Source organism: Neomonachus schauinslandi, chromosome 6 (assembly GCF_002201575.2).
Source record: "Neomonachus schauinslandi chromosome 6, ASM220157v2, whole genome shotgun sequence".
Classification (NCBI taxonomy): domain Eukaryota; kingdom Metazoa; phylum Chordata; class Mammalia; order Carnivora; family Phocidae; genus Neomonachus; species Neomonachus schauinslandi.
Genome location: NC_058408.1, coordinates 148,209,056 through 148,228,378, shown reverse-complemented (window position 1 = coordinate 148,228,378; position 19,323 = coordinate 148,209,056). Strand labels below are relative to the sequence as shown.

Sequence of the window (19,323 nt, the reverse complement as noted above, 5' to 3'; positions counted from 1 at the left end):
CGGGCTATTCCCCATCTAGGCATTTATTCTGCAAATATGCTTGCACAAAATGCAGAATGTCCAACATACAAGGTAACTTAATGCAACTTGGTTTACAATTGTTTGTAATAATAGCCGTACTGTTTCCTACCGCCTTTGTAACCAATTCCCGTAAACACAGCAGGTTTTTAAAACAACACAAATTCATTATCTTACAGCTCTGGAGGTCAGACGTTCACAATAGGTCTTGGCCCAGCTAAAATCAAAGGCTTGTTCTTTCCGGAGGTTCTAGGGGAGAGTACATTTCTGAGCCTTTTCCAGCTTCTAAAATCTTCCCACATTCTTTGATTCCAACTTTCTAACACTCCAAACTCTGCTCACATCCCCTTCCAGACTGATGCTCCTGCCTCCCTCTTAAAAAAAAAAAAAAAAGGACTCTTGTGATTGATTACACAGGAGCCACCTGGATAATACAGACTAATCTGCCCTTTTCACGACCCTTCCCTTAATCGCAGCTGCAAAGCCCCTCTGCCACGAAAGCGACACACTCACAGGCGTAGGGCATTAGGATAGCAGACACCTTACACTCACCCTACCACAGTAGCAAGAGCCTGAAAACTGCCGCTCCCTTGTGGACTGGTTAAGGAAGTTACAGCAGATTTCTATCACGGAGTATTATACAGTTGTTTAAAATATGAGAAAACTCACGTAATAAAAAGAAAGCAAAATATAACGTTAGGTGAAAAAAGCAAAATACAGAACGGAGACAGGAATGTAGTATATATAATGTACTTGTATATATAACATTTCAACTATCCCTGGAAAGATCAGAAGCAAAGAAGGTGCTTGCCTGCAAGGCAGGAACTGAATGGCAGTATTAAAAGAATGAGACTTTTCACCATATACTGTTATAATTTTTTATTTTTGAAACCTGTGACTATATTACTTATCCAAAACCACAAAATAATAAAGTCTAGAAAGAGGAAAAAGCAGTGCAAAGGAAGTTATAGAAGGGGGAGATCCACGTGGCTCGGGGTCAGAAAGGCCGGGTTTCACAGTAGCAGGTACAAAATGGTGTCTGATTCCAAGGCCGCATAACAAATGACCTCAGCACTTAGTGGCTTAAAACAACAAGTACCCAACAATTGTCTCACAGCTTTCGAGGGTCAGGAATCTGGGAATGGCTAAGCTGGGTGGGTCAGAGTTTCTTTAGAGGTTGCAGTCAGGTTGACAGCTGAGGCTGGTGTCATCTCAAGGCTGGGCTGAGGCTGGAGAATCTGCCTGCAAGCCAGTACTTGGCCTCTGTCCCCATGTGGGACATTCCATAGGGTGCTTGAGTGTGTCCATGACATGGCAATTGATGAGTAATCCGAAAAAGAGAAAAGGAGAGAGGGAGCGAGGGAGGGAGGGAGGGAAACAGAGATTGAAGACCAGCCCAAGGCAGAAGCCCCAGTCTTTTATAATGCAATCGTGTAAGAGACATGTCACTGCTACCGTATGTCACTGGTCACATGGACCAACCTTGGTACAACGAGGCAGGGTACAGGTGAGAACACCAGGAGGCAGAGGGCTCCTGGGGAGCCATCTTGGAAGCAGGCTACCACAGAAAGTACAGAGCAGTGGAGGGCAGGGCTCTGGTGAGTAAACATGAGGGAGGCAATAAAAACGTGAATGACTGTAGTGAATGTGGAAGACAAGACGGAAATAGGCCTAAGTAGAATCATAAGTATATCCTGGGAAGCAGTGAAAACAAAATATGGAGAGTAGGGTTTGCCTCAATTACCAAGCCCCTGATTCACTATTCTTGCCATGCTCACATCTGTGTTCTAGTCCTAAGCAGTCTTATCACACTGGAAGATTCTTTCATACATGTTAGCTTCTCTCTTCTGCTAGGAGGAGATGTCTTCGAGAAGAGGGCATGTTCATACCCCTGCCACCCACTACCAGTAAAAGGAAGCATGACACTGTGGCTTGAGCAATACAAACTGAGCAGCTCCTGCAGCACCCGTCCTGACAGCCTTGAGAAACTAGTCTTCTTCTTAACAGATTGCCCAACTCTTAATTACATTTCATTCCAGAACATCCGTCTCTTCTTTTTCAATGGCAGCAGTGACATTGTATCAAAATACAGAACGGACATCACGTGCCTCCTGATAAGATGTAACGAAAGAGACAGAGCAGCATCTGTGTAATATTACACTCCTTGTAAAAATATTTGACTGAAAACATCAGGAGGCAACAATCAGACAAATCCAGCATGGAACCTTCTATAAGACAACTGGCCTGGCCACTTCAGAAATATCAGTGTCATGAAAGAAAAAAAAAATACGGAGACTATTCTACATTAAAGGAGGCTGAAGGACTATGACAACTCAATGCCATGTTTAATCCTGAAGAGGGTCCCAAGCATTTAAAACGAAAGAAAAAACCATAAAGGACATCATTAAGACAATTGGGAAAATACGACTAGGGACTACGTATTAGATAATATTACTATATCAATGTTAAATGTTGGGGTGTATTAGTAGTACTGTGGTTACAGAAGAAAATGTCCTGGTTCTTAGAGGAGAAAGATGCTGAAGTATTTAGGACCATGGTGTCATGGTGTGTCACTTTCAAATGGCTCAGCAAAAAATGTGCTTATGTACATTTGTGAGTGTGTGTGAGTGTGGGCAGCGGAGAGAAAGGCAGAAACCAAGTGTGGCAAACTGTGAACAATCACATCTATGTGAAGGGTATGGAGGTATTCATTGTATGACTTTGAACTATTCTACAGCTCTCAAAATTTTCAAAATAAAAAGTACATATATCTATGTTTCTGCATATACTTCTGTTCTACGTATATATGTATACATATATACAACCGAGAGCATAAACTTAAGTTGAGTATTTATGTAACTATAGTGCCCAAGGGGACTAAGTCCAATCTTGAACAGAACCGTTACTCTTTTAAAGATCAGAAAAGCCCACCTCACGTTCACAGTGGGGACAAACTAACCCAAAAAAACCTTGTCATTCCAAGGAGCTGAGCCGCAGAAGGCAGGATGTAGATCTTTTCATTTCTTATCCCACTGGAACAGGTGATGGACAATCTTCTGTGAAGGAGAAAGGATCCAAATGTTCAAAGTGCAACGTTATTTGAGTCATGTGGTTACTGAACTCAGCCATTCTTAACTTCATTCCTGAAGTAGACTGGGAAGTTTTGTCCTGAACTTTGTCATATTTGGTCTTCAGCGGTGTAAGAGGCAGAGGGGGCTTGTGATGCAGGCCGCAGAGCGCCGCTCAGAGGATGCTGGGACGTAATGGACGTTTCCCAGGCTGCAGGCTGTGAGGCCACGGTTTGGATTCCTCTACCAGCCCCTTTCTCAGAATTCTATAATACACTAAACCACAGTTATTCTCCCTTTGCAGACTACCAAGCGAGAGTTCTGTAGCTACTTCATGTCTCTTAGAGCTCATTATGCTGGCTAAATCGTTCATATTAATCTCTATAAAAGATCTCTTAAAGAGGCGCCTGGGTGGCTCAGTTGGTTAAGCATCTGACTCTTGATTTTGGCCCAGGTCATGACCTCAGGGTCCTGAGATCCTCAGGCTCTGTGCTCAGCATGAAGTCTGCTTAAGATCCTCTCTCTCCCCTTCCCTTTGCCCCTCCCCCACCCCCCTCCTCCTGCACCTGTGTGTGCTCTCAATAAATAAATAAATAAAAATTAAAAGTGATCTTTAAAAGGGAGCCTGCTTCTCCCTCCCCCTCTGCCACTTCCCCAGCTTGTGCGTGCTCTCTCTCTAAAAAGTGATCTTGCAAAAAAAGATTTCTTAAAGATCGGTTTGTGATCATCTCACCCTGGAGGACAAGAGAGCAGGTTCAGGTACATGGGATTTCCTACAGAACACTGTCATGATTATTTTTCTCTGAGAAATGGGAAGAAAGGAGTCCCACGAATAAATCCAGGTGTAGCTACTGAGTACACTATGTTGGAATGCTCCAAATAAAAGAATAGGAAGTGACTTTATATTGATCAACAAGACCTGGCTGCAATAATACTTTGATTTTCAGCAGTACTCGGCTCTGTTACCTTAAGCAAGATAAAGTGGTTGGTTCATAAAAGGTAGGTCCCTGCTTCTCTGAATTGATCTTACAGCTAACTCAATGAAAAGTCAGTCCCTTCTTGTGACAACTTTGAAGAAGGTGAATCAATGAGGAACAGCCTTCCCTCTAACAAACCAGAGAGACAAGTAGAAGAACCTCTGGACACAGTATGGAACTGTTGTAGTTTTACACGATCACCTTGTTTGGCAAAGGTCTGACATTTCCCCCAATCTTTTCAGCTTTCCCTGCACATGAGCTGTTGTGGACATGCCTCCCCTCCAACCTTCTACCATGGATGAGCAGTGTCATGGTGCTGGGGGTCAAAATGCAATATAAGTCCTACTGAAAGGGAGGGACAGGGCCCCTGGGTGGCTCAGTCAGTTAAGCATCGGACTCTTGATTTCGGCTCAGGTCATGATCTCAGAGTCGTGGGACTGAGCCTTGCGTTGGGCTCCACGCTCAGCATGGAGTCCACTTGGGACTCTCTCTCCCTCTGCCCCTCCCCACCCTGCCCCCCACCCCCAACAGTTGCACTCTCTCAAAAAAAAAAAAGAGAGAGAGAAAAGGGAGGGGCACTAGTAAAGGCCCCAAGTTTTCAGCTAAGATCCCTGAAATAACTACATCCTAAGAATAAAGCAAACTGAAAATAGACCACCCTCAGCTAAATTAAGGTGATTTGTTTGTACCTAACTGCCAACCAAAAGTAAATAAAATCCTTTATGGATAATATCTACCAAAACCTCTATGATTTTCACAAAGAATGTCAAGCATTCAATAAAAAATTACCAGGAATGTGAGGATATGTGACCAAATGACCAAAAAGCAGAAAAGAGAGACAAATCTATAAGTGATTCAGGTGTTGGAATGATCAGACATGAACTTTAAAGTAACTGGCAATATTATGAGACTCAGGCTTTGAAATAACTAATAGTCGTCTGTCTCTTGATCTGGGTGCTAGTTATGGGTGTGTTTACTTTGAGATAATTCACCAACCTGTATATTTAATACTGTGTACGTTCTTGGACATGTCATATTTTAATATAACTTTACAAAAAAAACTTGTGGAATGCATTTAAATCTGGGCTTAGAAGGAAATTCATAGTCTTAAATGCACATATTTGAAAAAGGAGGTGAAAAAACAACTATGTTATCATCTAAAAGACTTTTTTAAAAAAGATTTTATTTATTTGAGAGAGAGAGCGCGCAAGAGCAGGGGGGAGGGGCAGAGGGAGAGGGACAAGCCAACTCCCTGCTGAGCAAGGAGCCCGACATGGGGGGCTCTATCCCAGGACCCTGGGATTATGATCCAAGCAGAAAGCAGATGCTTAACCGACAGTCACCCAGGCACCCCTCTCAAAGACTTTTTTTTTTAAAAAACAGAAAACTTAAAAGATGGAAACAATGAAGATAAAAGCAGAAATCAATGAAATAGAAAACAAATGCATAATGGAGAAAATACAAAAATCCGAAAACTGGTTCTTTGAATGATACCATGGACAAGTGCTGTAGTGTCTAGCCTGCAACAATTCTCACCTCCTGCTATTCACGCCCTTACATAGCCCTCTCTCAGGCTCCCTTGTCGTGTATAGCGCTGGCTTGTGTTATTAAGGCAAACGACAGTGTATGACATCCAAGGCCAGATTATAAAAGATGCTGAAGCTTCTACCTTCCTTTCTCTGAGATCATTCACTCTGGGTAAAACCAACTACCAAATTATAAGGACACTTAAGCAACCCTATAGAGAAATTAATGTGCTAAGTTACTGAACTGTCCTACTAACATCCAGTACTAACTTGTCACCATTTTGAGTGCGCCATCTTGAAATCAGATCCTCCAGCCTCAGTCAAGCCTTTAAGTGACTGAAGCCGTGGCCAACATGTTGACTACAATCCAAAACAAAAGCACTCAGCTAAAGTATTCCTGAAATCTTGACCCACAGAAACTATATGAAGCAACATATTTGTTTTCTATTGCTGTATAACAAATTACCACTAATGAACATTTTAAGAAAACACATACTGTATCACTCACAGTGGTTTTGCTTTTTCTAGTTAAACCCTAATTGATACAAATATTAATACAGAATCAGATCCAAAGAACAGAACCTTTAGGATGACTTCTCTGAATTGGTACTGAATTGTTTCTCCAATCTGATTAAAGACATTACTGACCCCCCAGTGGTAAAGGGGACACTGCTAGTCCATTGCTTACAGTGGCAAAAACTTAAAATATAAACTTGATACCTATCATCAAATCCTATACAAGGCAAGTAAAAGTAAGTAGTACAATACGGTTAATTGGTTTCTTCCAAGTGCTCTAGAGAGCTTCAGGAAAGAAAACAATGATGAGCTCATGGCTTCCCACCCCCACCCCCAGCTTTATTGAGATGTAATTGACAAATAACATTGTGTAGATTTAAGGTGTACAACCTGATGATTTGATACACTTATGTATTGCAAAATGATTACAATAGGCGGCTTAACACCTCTATCAGTTCACATAATTAACTTTTTTTACATGTATGGAGAGAACATGTAAGATCTCTTCTCTTAGCAACTTTCAAATATACGATATAGTATTGTTAACTGTAGTCACCATGTACATTAGATCCCCAGAACTTACTCATCTTCTAACTCAAAGTTTGTATTCTCTTACGTTTCCCCGTTTCCCTCTAATCCCAGCCCCTGGCAGCCACCATTCCACTTACTGTTTCTAGAAAGCTCTACTTGTTTAGATTCCACGTATAAGGGAGATCATAATCATACAGTGTTTGTTTTTCTCTCTTCGGCTTATTTCACTTAGTATAAGGTCCTCAAGCGTACATCCATGTTGCCACAAAGGGTAAGATCTCCTTCTTTCTCATGGCTGAATAATATTCCATATATGTTATATATATTATATAGGTATATTATATATAGGCATATTATATATACATGATATATGTATCTTGGCTGTTGTGAATAATGCTGCAATGAGGGAGTGCAGATATCTCTTCAAGATCCTGATTTCGGGCACCTGGGTGGCTCAGTCGGTTAAGCATCTGCAAGCGTCTGCCTTCGGCTCAGGTCATGATCCGAGCGTCCTGGGATCCAGCCCCGCATTGGGCTCCATGCTTAGCAGGGAGCCTGCTTCTCCCTCTCCCTCTGCCTGCCTGCCTGCCTGTCTGCCTACTTGTGATCTCTCTCTCTCTGTGTCAAATAAATAAATAAAATCTTTAAAAAAAAAAAAAATCCTGATTTCATTTCCTTTAGATATATGCCCCGAAGTGAGATTGGTGGAGCATATGGTAGTTTTATTTTTTAACTTTTAGCGAAACCTCCATACTGTTTTCGATAGGAGCTGTACTAATTTACATTCCCACTGATGGTGCACCAGGATTCCCTTTCCTCCACATCCTTGCCAACGCTTGTTATCTCTTATCTTTTTTAGAATAGCCATTCTAACAGGTCTGATGTGTTAGGTCATTGTGGTTTTGATCTGCATTTCCCTGATGATCAGTGATATTGAGCATCTTTTTGTGTACATTTTGGCCACTCGTACACAGGTTTTCCCAGCTATCTCGAAGTAGAATGTTCCTATGAAAACTTTCACACGCTGAAATTGTGTAGAGAAGCAGCAATTGCTATTAACTAACATGGAAAACTTTTTTTTAGCATTCTCAGATCCAAAAAATAACCTCTCTTAGACTTTTCTGGTACCTAAGGACACATCTTGCTAACAGATGCACAGAATAAATCAAGATGAGGCACAGATGCTCATAGACTGCTCACAGCTCTGGCAGTAGAGATGCTGAGTGTGGTTCCCGGGTAAGGCTCTTGGCGGCGCCGCTCTCCCTGCTTGGGGTGCACGCTGCTGCTGTAAGGGCTCACTGCAAAATCACTGATGAACGCTATCTTTTTTTTTAAGGTTTTATTTTATTTATTTGAGAGAGAGAGAGGACGCAGGGGGAGGAGCGAAGGACAAGCAGACTCCCTGCTGAACACAGAGCCCAACACAAGGCTTGATTTCAAGACCTGAGATCATGATGAGCTGAAACCAAGAGTTGGAGGCTTAACAGACTGAGCCACCCAGGCACCCAAACTCTATTTTTGATTAGAAAAAACAGGTACTAATATAGGTCTGTCATAAAAGCCAAGTGGGGTAATGTAAACTTTCGAAAAGCAAGGTATAACTGTGACTTCTTTGGGAAAATGTCTGTTCAGGTCTCTGCCTATTTTTAATTAGACGATGAGGATGATGATGATGATGATGATTGCCATTGAGTAGTGTGGGTTCCTTATATATTTTGGATACTAACCCCTTATCAGATAGATGGTTTGTGAATATTTTCCGTGTAGGTTGCCTTTTTATTTTGTTGTTTCTTTCACTGTACAGAAGCTTTTTAGTTTGATGTAGTCCCACTTGTTGATTTTGCTTTTGTTACTTGTTTTTAGTGTCATATCTAAGAAATCATGGCCAAGACAAATGTCAAGGAGTTTTACCCTATGTTTTTCTTCCAGGGGTTTTAAAATTTCAGATCTTATGTTTAAATTCTTTATCGATTTCAAGTTAACTTTTAATGGGAGAGCTGAACAGATAAATATATATTGATTACAACGTGTTAGAATAATAAACATATTAATAAAATGCAGACAGTACCTAGGAGGAAGAAAGTAACTCTGATTTGGGTTGGGGGATGGTAAACAGACAGGCAAAGTTACTAAGAGATAGTGATGTCCAAAACTTGTTTTCAAGGATAGACAGGCAGATAGGCAGGACTGCATTCCAGACTGAGACACGGAGGCAGGAGAGTCTGAGGATGAGAAGACACTCCCAAGAAGACAAGGCCAGAGAAGGATCCCTGACAACCTGGGAGGAGGAAGGGCACAGCTAAAGGAGCTGGCACCTGGGGTCTAAGAGAAAGGAATGCCTCCTCCCTTCCTTCTGCCCCGCAAGAGAGAAATGCCCCCAGAATGCAGGCTGGAGGATCCCAAGGATAAGCATCTTTGCCCCTGGCTTGCCAGCCAGCCGTGAGCACAGAAAATGCAAGAACATTTCTTGCATTGTGAGTTGTTTACTTGTTAACGAGTTCACACCACCTTCTGTACTTACTGAGTCATTCAGGCCATTCTTGGATGCTACTGGTGTACACAACCCCCCTCTTCAATCAGGTTGGCTGGCTCAGCTCCCGGGGGTCATCAGGCAGGTCCTCCAGAGGAGGCATGTCATAACAGTGCTTCCTTTTCCCATCAAGAGGTAAAGTCCAGGTTACCAGGAATACACTTGGTCTGGGAATAATGCTGAGGTGAATGTGAGCTTCTGCTGAGACGCAGCTGCAACTGCCTGGGGGTTTTGCCCCTTTCTGGGGCTGGCGGCGCACCCGGAGGTCAGGATTACAGTGAATTTTAGTATTCAGATGGGGATTTGAAACTATCAATTTAAAAGATGTTGCTTTGAAATTGTTTTTTTTCCTAAGTTTTGAACTTGATTTATATAAGCATTTATTTCTTAATGATATTTCAATTATAACCGAAGTGATAGAATTAATATTCTTTAGGGGCTAAGACTCCTTGAGAAAAAACAGTTAAACAGACTTTTTAAAACATCCCTGGGCTTACATAATTACTCTTAAATTCTTACCAGTCTCTTGGGTAACCTACGTGTGAGTATCCCATGGTAGTGCAAAGATTTTGTCGGAGCTATGATCTGGTGAGCCTTTGGTCTCAAAAATAAGATTACTTGCCTCCTTCCTTATTTTTTTAAAACATTTTATTTATTTATTTATCCGAGAGAGAGATCACAAGCAGGGGGAAGGAGTAGAGGGAGAAGCAGGCTCCCTGCTGAGCAGGGAGCCCGATGAGGGACTCAATCCCAGGACCCTGGGATCATGACCTGACCTGAAGGAAGACGCTTAACCAACTGAGCCACCCAGGCACCCCTCCTTAATTTTTTTGGATAAAATGAGATTCTTTTTTTTTTTTTAAAGATTTTATTTATTTATTTGAGAGAGAGGATGAGAGGAGAGAGAGAGCACATGAGAGGGGGGAGGGTCAGAGGCAGAAGCAGGCTCCCTGCCGAGCAGGGAGCCCGATGCGGGACTCGATCCCGGGACTCCAGGATCATGACCTGAGCCGAAGGCAGTCGCTTAACCAACTGAGCCACCCAGGCACCCCTAAAATGAGATTCTTAAAACATCTCATTTAGGCTAGTAAAAAGCAATGCCATGTTTGCAATCCAGCTAACAGGTGTAAGCACCTGAGTTAAATGAACTTGACCTGAAGCACCCTCCACAAGAGGCACTTGAGATTTCACCCGTGCACAGCCCTTCCTGTTATAGAGTAAAACGCCTTTCAGTTTTAACGACACCACATTCTTAAGGAAATAACATTAGATGAAGCATTCAGCCGTTAACAGCAGTGCCATCCATCAGTAAATGCTTGTTCAGGGCTTACTCCACATCAGGCACTAGGGCCAGAAGGGCATGCAGGCCCTTTTCCACAATGCTACAATCTGGTGGCGAAAACAGATTTTTTTAATTAACAAAAGAAGTTCGAATTGTGATCATTGCTAGGAAGAGAAAAATGCAAAGGTCTGAAGGGGGGCACTACCTACTTTAGGGTCTAAGGGAAGGAGTCAATGAGCAGGGGACGTTTAAGCTAAGACCAGAGGATATTGAGTCAGATCTGTCAGAACAGGAGGGGAAAAAGCTGGTGCAAAGGTTCACCGTCCTTAAAGGAGCTTGATACATTCAAGGGACTAAAAGACCCATACACTTGGGGTACCTGGGCGGCTCAGTCGGTTGAGCGTCTGCCTTCAGCTCAGCTCATGATCTCGGGGTCCTGGGATCGAGCCCCAAGTCGGGCTCTATGCTCGGCGGGGAGTCTGCCTCTCCCTCTCCCTCTGATCCTCCTCCCCGCTTGTGCTCTCACTCTCTCAAATAAATAAATAAAATCTTAAAAAAAAAGACCCATACACTTGAAGCATAATTATGTAAGATCACACACCTGATAAGTTTGACGAGACAACTAGATCATTGTAAGAACTCTGGAGGGCTTTTGGCAGAGGAGTAACATGATGTAATACGTTATTTTGAAGAGGTCACTCTGGCTTCCAGGCGGAGCACAGACGGGGCAGGGGAGACGGACTCAGAAGTCAGTAGAGCCTCCAATCAGGGCTTAAGCAAGATGGTGGCTTGGAGTCCCAGTGATGACAGCAGGACGAGGAAGGTGCACATTCGGGGTGTCTTTCGAAGGTGGAGTGAACAGGCATGCGGGTGGGTGGGGTGGTGCAAGGGAGGGGGAGTGAAGAGAGGAGGGGAGGATGACTCTTTGATTTCCAGCTGGAGTAACTGGGGAGATGATGTAATCCTATCAAAGATGGGAAAACTAGTAGAAAAACAGGTTTGGAGAAAGGCTTCAGCCCTTTAAGTGAATGCCTCACTCTCTTAGTCATTGGAATAACTGAGATCCCCATTTGCCATTTCTTTCTTTCTTTTTTTTTTTTTTATTTATTTGACAGAGCAAGAGAGCACAAGCTGGGGGAACAGTAGAGGATGAGGGAGAAGCAGGCTCCCCGCCAAGCAGGGAGTCTGATGCGGGGCTCGATCCCAGGACCCTGGGATCATGACCTGAGCTGAAGGCAGACGCTTAACCATCTGAGCCACCCAGGCGTCCCTTGGCATTTCTTTCTAAGGGCAGGTGTGTAGCAGTCAACTGCGGCCTGGCCTAACCTAGACCTAGATTTTTTATAGAGAGAGTAGGCAGCAATAGGGTTCTAAGTGGGAGCTGGAGGTTTATCTTGATGTTGCATTTGATAAACATACACAGTTTTTATACCCAGATTGTATGTTTGCTTAGGGTGATTTGGTGGGCTAAGAAAGATCATGAGAGAGAGGGTAAAGACCCCCAAAGCTACCCCTTGGCATTGTCATTCACTAAGAAATTAGGGAAGAGACAGTACTGTTGAACTTAAATATTTTCTTGTTTTTTCTTTAAGATTTTATTTATTTATTTGACAGAGAAAGAGAGCAGAAGCAGGGGGAGCAGCAGAGGGAGAGGGAGAAGCGGGCTTCCCGCCGAGCAGGGAGCCCAATACGGGGCTCGATCCCAGGACCCTGGGGTAACGACCTGAGCCGAAGGCAGACGCTTAACCGACTGAGCCATCCAGGCACCCCTGAACTTAAATATTTTCTAAAAACAAAACCAAAACAAAACAAAAGAGGGCGCCTGGGTGGCTCAGATGGTTAAGCATCTGCCTTCGGCTCAGGTCATGATCCCAGGGTCCTGGGATCGAGTCCCACATCGGGCTCCCTGCTCCTTGGGAGCCTGCTTCTCCCTCTGCCTCTCTCTCTCTCTCTCTGTCTCTCATGAATAAATAAATAAAATCTTTAAAAAAAAAAAACAGAACAAAAGAATTTGATGTATATTTTCCATGTTATTTCATACATGGGTTAACTTTCCAATAGTCTAGTTGGTTTATGAAGAAAATAATTAAAGATGTACATGTGTAAGCCGAGAGCCAAAACCACTCTGAACAGCCCAAGGTTGTGAACTTACTTAATTTGCCCTTTCTCTGAGGAGTCATTTCTTGGCTCATTGATTTATTATTATTCTGTAAAATAGTGGTAGCCCCTGTCCTCTGTCTATAGCCAGACTATGATCCCCTTGTGAGGTCTGAAGAGTTTATGTTCATTGGATTTTAACGACTCCATTAGTAAAGGTCATTCCTTTTTTTTTTTTAAAGATTTTATTTATTTATTTGAGAGAGAGAATGAGATAGAGAGAGCATGAGAGGGGGGAGGGTCAGAGGGAGAAGCAGACTCCCCGCTGAACAGGGAGCCCGATGCGGGACTCGATCCCGGGACTCCAGGATCATGACCTGAGCCGAAGGCAAGTCGCTTAACCAACTGAGCCACCCAGGCGCCCAGTAAAGGTCATTCCTAAAAGTAATAGAAACCTAAGTGTGTGGAAACAGAATGGATAAGACTGATTCTAGCGGTTCTTTGGTGTTTTCCTTGGGTATATGTCTAATCCTTAAAGCAATTAAGAAGGATCCTTCCTTTCAATCAATTCACTGATGCTATGTGCAGCTACAGTTGTAAAATGTTCTTTGAAACCCGTCACTAACAAAAGGCACCGTGTAAACACCAGGCTTAAAATGTGTTAGATAATATTGGCATCACAATATATCATTAATATAATAATAACAGTAGTTATACATAATAATACTTAATACCATATCTATAGTGCTCTCCAATATTTTTGAGAGAATGAAATAACGTGAGTTTCAGGTAAAATCTGAATTTTGAAGATTGGATATGAATTTTGAAGTTAAAAGGGACCTTAAACATCACAGTGAATGATTTAGTAAATATTTACCAAAAATGGTGCTTATTAGACTGTGAAAGAATTTCCTGGGGCACCTGGCTGGCTTAGTCAGTAGACCATGAGACTCTTGATCTTGGGGTTGTGAGTTCGAGCCCCACATTGGACTTAGAGATTACTTAAAAATAAAATCTTAGGGGCGCCTGGGTGGCTCAGTCGTTAAGCGTCTGCCTTCGGCTCAGGTCGTGATCCCAGGGTCCTGGGATCAAACCCCACATCGGGCTCCCTGCTCCGCAGGGAAGCCTGCTTCTCCCTCTCCTACTCCCCCTGCTTGTGTTCCCTCTCTCGCTATGTCTGTCTCTGTCAAATAAATAAATAAAATCTTTAAAAATAAATAAATAAAAATAAAATCTTAAAAAAAAAGGAATTTCCTAAGATCACTGGTGATTGTTTGGATTACCTGAAATTATATCGATAAAAGCATTTAAGAGTATGTGCAGAGGAATAAACGTATAGTTGTCCCCTAGGCATGGATTAATTAACAAAAATTTTCCACCTCAAAACCCAATGCAATGGGATATAAACATATAATTCATACACATAATACATTTTTTTTTTAAGAGAGGAAGCGGGGAGGGGAGGAGCAGAGAGAGAGAATCTTAAGCAGACTCCATGCCCAGTGTGGAGCCCACTGTGGGGCTCGATCTCACAACCCTGAGATCATGAACTGAGCCAAAAATCAAGAGTTGGACATTTAACTGACTGAGCCACCCTGATGCCCCATAAAACATTTCCTACATAGTTTTATAAAGCCTTCATGATCCGGCTGTTGTTGACTTTTCCAGACCTCTCTACCCCCAAGTCTTCTTAGCTCCAACTTTACTAATCTTCCTACTCTGGGTCTCAAACCCACTGCTCTTCAGGTCTCAGGGCCTATGTACCAGGGGTTTCCTCTGCCTGGAACCCCTTTCCCTTATCTTTGCTGGGTAATTCTGCAGGCCTCCTATTACTTCCTCCGGAAGCCTTCCGTCTGTCTCCTCTCTCTCAGTCTCAGACCTGAGGGAGGTGTGGGTTGTACTTGGGCAAGTCTCGGTAGGGTTTTCCTGGGATGGCCTAAACTAACACTATCCTATTCATTGTGCCACCCCCATCTCTAGAGCAGTGTCTGGAACACAATATATACTATGAATGCGTGAGTGGATAAAGACAGTGAGCACTGAATTAGTTGAAATTTATACTTAACACATTTAAACAATAACAAATCTGAAGGAATAAAGTTGCTGTTTCTAAAAGATACATGTCACTTCATTCCTCCATTAACAGAGAACATGCACAGCCTGGCATCAGTTTGACACCAGACAAAAGTTTTTAGGATTGTCATATGCTCAGTTTCTTTCAACGAGTTAGATAAAACGTAAAATCCGGAGAGTTATACATGCAAATGGCAGGATAGTGTATAAATTCAATTCAAGCAACTGTAACTCTCAACTTACGTGTTTCATCAGCAAATGAGTTAAAAGTAAAAAAAACCTTTAAAGCCTTCCTGCCCCAAACTAACGACCTTTTAAAATGCCAGCATTTTCCCCAGAGAATGGATTTGATCTGAGTACTTCCGTTTTTCAAATTGTCCAAGAAAAGCCGACTTGGGGGCGCCTGGGTGGCTCAGTCGTTAAGCGTCTGCCTTCGGCTCAGGTCATGATCCCAGAGTCCTGGGATCGAGTCCCACATCCGGCTCCCTGCTCGGCGGGAAGCCTGCTTCTCCCTCTCCCACTCCCCCTGCTTGTGTTTCTGCTCTCGCTGTCTCTCTCTGTCAAATAAATAAATAAAATCTTTAAAAAAAAAAAAAAAAGAAAGAAAAGCCGACTTGGTTTTGAGAATCAAACTGCAACCTTCTATAAAAGTTTGTCTTCCAAGTCTCCATAGAAAACACTGTTCTCACTTTAAGAACAAAAGGAGCAACAAGACATTAGCTTGGAAAAGAAGGACAGGGTACTACAGCCCTAGAGAGGTTTGGGAGCCAGGGAACCCAGTTAAGTTAGAGCTCGTATTTGATCTTTAACTCCAGACTGCCCACGTTTTGCCAAACAATGTGGGAAACAGGAAAATGATTTTTTTTTTTTTTTTGGAGTGTCCTAGCTCGTACAACCTTTAGCAATGAATCAAATACGCTTGAACAAAGCTCAATTTTTTTTTCTCCTTTAAGTCACAGACTATGGAGTGGGGGGTGGACGGGTTCGCTCTCATAAATGCAGCTCAACCGAACGCAAGACCCAGCCTCGTGGCTTGTTCAATTGCTGACGTTTTAGAAGCAGGACGGCTCTTTACAATGAATGAACCAAACTAAATGACAACAGTGAGAGCGATAGTAATAACACACGGATTTGCTTGGGGTAATTTCAGGAAAGAACACAGCGGGGGCGCTGCCTCCTCCTGTCCACACTCCCGAGCTCTCGCGTCCCTCCGGCTCCCAGCGGACTCCCTTGGCGCTCGTGACCCAACCGGACACACACGGCAGGTTGGGCCCCTCTCCTCCCTCCAGGAGAGAAAAGAGCGAGGGGGAGAACCGTGTTTCCGTGTCGTAAGCGTTTAAAGCCTGCGACCGCGCGCGGGGCGCCCACCCTCGTTCCCCGGAGGCCCCGGCCCGCCCGCCCGACCGACCGACCGACCCGGCCGCCTTACTCTGGGGCTCCATGCTCAGCTGCTCCCGGGCCCCCAAGGGCCGAGCCCGCGGCGCCGCCGCCGCCGCGCCTAACGCCTCTCGTCCGCGGCAGGCGTCGCTCGGGTTGCCTTGACAACCCGGAGGGCGGGGAGGAGGGGCCAGAAAGACGGCGAGAGGGAGGGACCAAAAGCCGCGAAGAAACGCGGGCGACCGTGAGGGCCCGCGCGTCGCCGGGGGCACCGAGCGAGGGTGGCGGCCCGGTCGTCCGCTGAAGACTCTGCCCCTGAGGCCCGGTTGGGCGGTCGCGCCCTCCCCGGCAGCCCTCGAGCCCCCCGGCGGGGCCTGTGCCCGGGCCTTCGGGGCGGGGGCCTGCAGGCCCCCCCCCCCGTCGCCATCCCGCGGCGTCCGTCGGTCCGTCAGTCCGTGCGTCCGGCGAGCTCGGCCTGCCCGGTGGGGAAGGGCGGCCGGGGCCGGGCCTCCTTCCCCGGGCTCGGGAGCCGCCACTGCAGGTAAAGGCCGGCGGGGCGGCGGGAGGGGCGGGTGGGCGGCCGCGGCGCACCTGTTGCGGCCGCCGGGCTCGGCGCGCCCCCGCCGCCTCGGGGGGCCCCGCTGTCCGCCCGTTGGCCCCGGACGACCCCGCCCCGACTCCCGAAACGGCCGGGGCGGAGGCCGCCTGCCCGCCACTACCTCCCGGGTCCGCGTGTCAGCGGCAGGAGCGACCCTTTGCGCCCCAGCCCTCCCGGCAGGACGATCCCTCGGCAGCCGGGGCGTCGGCCAGGCCCGTGGAGGGTGGTCACTCCTGCCGCATTTATGGGAAGAATACAACAAATGCGAGCCTCTTCTGTCGTCGGCGGCAGTGGGCCAAATGTGTCTGCTGAATCCTGGAACCCAGGAGAATTCCGTTGCCCCGCATTGCACTGTCATCCCGAGTATCACGTTTCAGGCAGTGGGCCTGGGTTGGATCTTTCCGGTTGGATTGGGGGTTGTTTCGTGTGTTTGTTTTGTTTATTTCCATCCTCCCGGTTTTCGGTGGAGCTGTGGAGTCAGCACACATATTTTGTACCAAAACTTTGTGGGGCTGTTAAACGAATGTAACATTATCCCACACAATAGTATCCTAGTAACTGGCTTTTGAAATACAGGTGCCGGTTGTGCTTTAAGGAAGCTTTGAGGATCACAAGAGATTGTGCCTGGTAGGTTGTAAAAAGGCAAACCACCGGGAGAGTCCTAGATGAACAAAAACGAGCCTTAAGGAGGAAAGAAAAATGGAGGAGCGAGAAGGAAGGAGCAGGCGGGTGGACACTGCATGATTGATTTAGTGCTCATGTCTGGAGATTATGGCCCCTCTATCTGTTCCTCCCGCTGCTCTAGACAGCACTTGAGGGAAATGAAGAGAAGAGCCCTTTTTGGGTCATGTAAGCGATTACTCATTCTTTGCCACTAGAGAGATTTCCACTCCATAGATGACAAGGACACTGAGGAAAATGACTTTCCTCTTAGAGAATCGTTCAGAGGTTAATTGAACTTGAGAAGCATATTGATGGAAACGGACATTTATTATGTTCCACTCAACTGGGCTTCCCCTCTCAGACTGTCCAGAGCCTTTTTCAGATTAATTGTCAAAGCAAGAAGGTTTATGTGTGGATATTGACAAGCAGTGTGATATATCCTGAACCCGTAATTCATAAGCTAAAATATTGAAGTAATAAATTCAGGTTGGAAAGTAAACACTTCATGGCACCTTAATTACCTGTTCCTGAAACTTAAAGACAGGGGATGCATTTTTAGACAGACAGCATCTAAGATCAACAGCACTTCTATAGAACAGTGTTTTCAAACTCTAGTTTTCGTATCATTAGCAAAATCGTGAATTTGTCTTTTCATCCGAGAAACATAGTGGTGCATTAGTAATACTATAAAGTGACAAGTTAGTGATAAAACCCTGGTCTTTATTAACACATAAAAGAGGTAGGGTTTTATTTTCTCAAACAGTAAAGGATTCAGCATTTGTATTTAAAAAGAACAACAAAACAATATTGTCGATCACCACACTGGAATAACAAGGACTCAAGAATTGGGTTGTTGCATGCATATTTTAAAGTTGGAAAAGTGGAGGTATATGTTGGTACTTCAAACTTAGCAGTGTAGAAGAATGATTTTATCAGTAGCCGTGAACTTGACATTGAGGAAGTCTTGCATAGAAATATTTCAGGTAATAGGTAACTGGCAACTGTGAAAAGCAACATTTGATTTTCGGGGATAGTGAGTTTATGGAAGAAATGACTGGTTGAGGGGTGGACGTGGGGAAGGGAAAGGTACTAAAATGTTTAAGGACAACATTCAGTTTCTCTTTCTCTCTCCAGCAGCTGGTACAGGGTACTTGCACTTGTCTGTTGAGTGAGAAGAGTGTTAGAGAAAGTGCTTTAGATAAAGGGATATGCTTTCTTTTTTTTTTTTTTTTAAAGATTTTATTTATTTTTATTTGAGAGAGAGTGAGAAACAGCATGAGAGCTGAGAGGGCCAGAGGGAGAAGCAGGCTCCCCGCTGAGCCGGGAGCCCAATGTGGGACTTGATCCCAGGACTCCAGGATCATGACCTGAGCTGAATGAAGGCAGTCGCTTAACCAACTAAGCCACCCAGGCACCCCAAAGGGATATGCTTTCTTATTGGAGGAGCTATCCTGAGGTCAGGAAGTTGCTAATGGGATAGGGGTTGAGATGAATGGCAAACGTATTGGTTGCTCCTTTTGAGGATTTCCTACCGTGTGTGTGTGGTTTTTTTTTTCTTCTTTTCATTGGCATGTTCAGGATGTCACTGATGGTCAGGTAAAAATAAAGTCCTGATTTTTAAAAAAAATCTCCAAGCTCATCAAATTAGATAGAATAATTACATTATTTACTTTGCTGGTGCTTAACTAAAGTAGCAAACCAAAGCACTATCACCAGGGAATAAGGTAGCAATGGAGGGACAGACATAGCCTTTCTTTTTCTTACTTAAATCTCTTAGCCACATCAGAATTCAGAGTAAAAATAATTGTGGTAGAAAGTTAATGTTATTTAATGCAAGTAGGATGATTTAAAAAAAAAAAAAAAAGGAAAGACCAGCAAATGACTGTGTTGTTTCCTAGCCTTACTGTCCTACTGATAGGGTGTTTATGGAAGTCAGAGGAAGTTTTTGTTTTTGTTTCCTGGATTTTTGTTTGCTTTTTGTTTTGCCAGAGTGAGGGTACTTTTTTCTCTTTTTCTCCGCTACTTTCTGAAACTTACAAGGAGTTGAGTCAAGGTAGAAAACGAATT

The 19,323-nt window shown here is 44.3% G+C and overlaps 1 protein-coding gene across 1 annotated transcript in view; it reads left to right on the top strand.

The window, feature by feature from the left end:
* Positions 1–16,383: 16,383 nt before the first annotated feature.
* The window catches only part of DHX32 (DEAH-box helicase 32 (putative)), a 51,521-nt gene continuing 48,581 nt past the window's right edge, over positions 16,384–19,323 (top strand). Inside the window, exon 1 of the mRNA XM_021703758.1 lies at positions 16,384–16,536. The gene's annotated coding sequence lies outside the window, so the exon portion shown is untranslated. The remainder of the gene's footprint in view (positions 16,537–19,323) is intronic.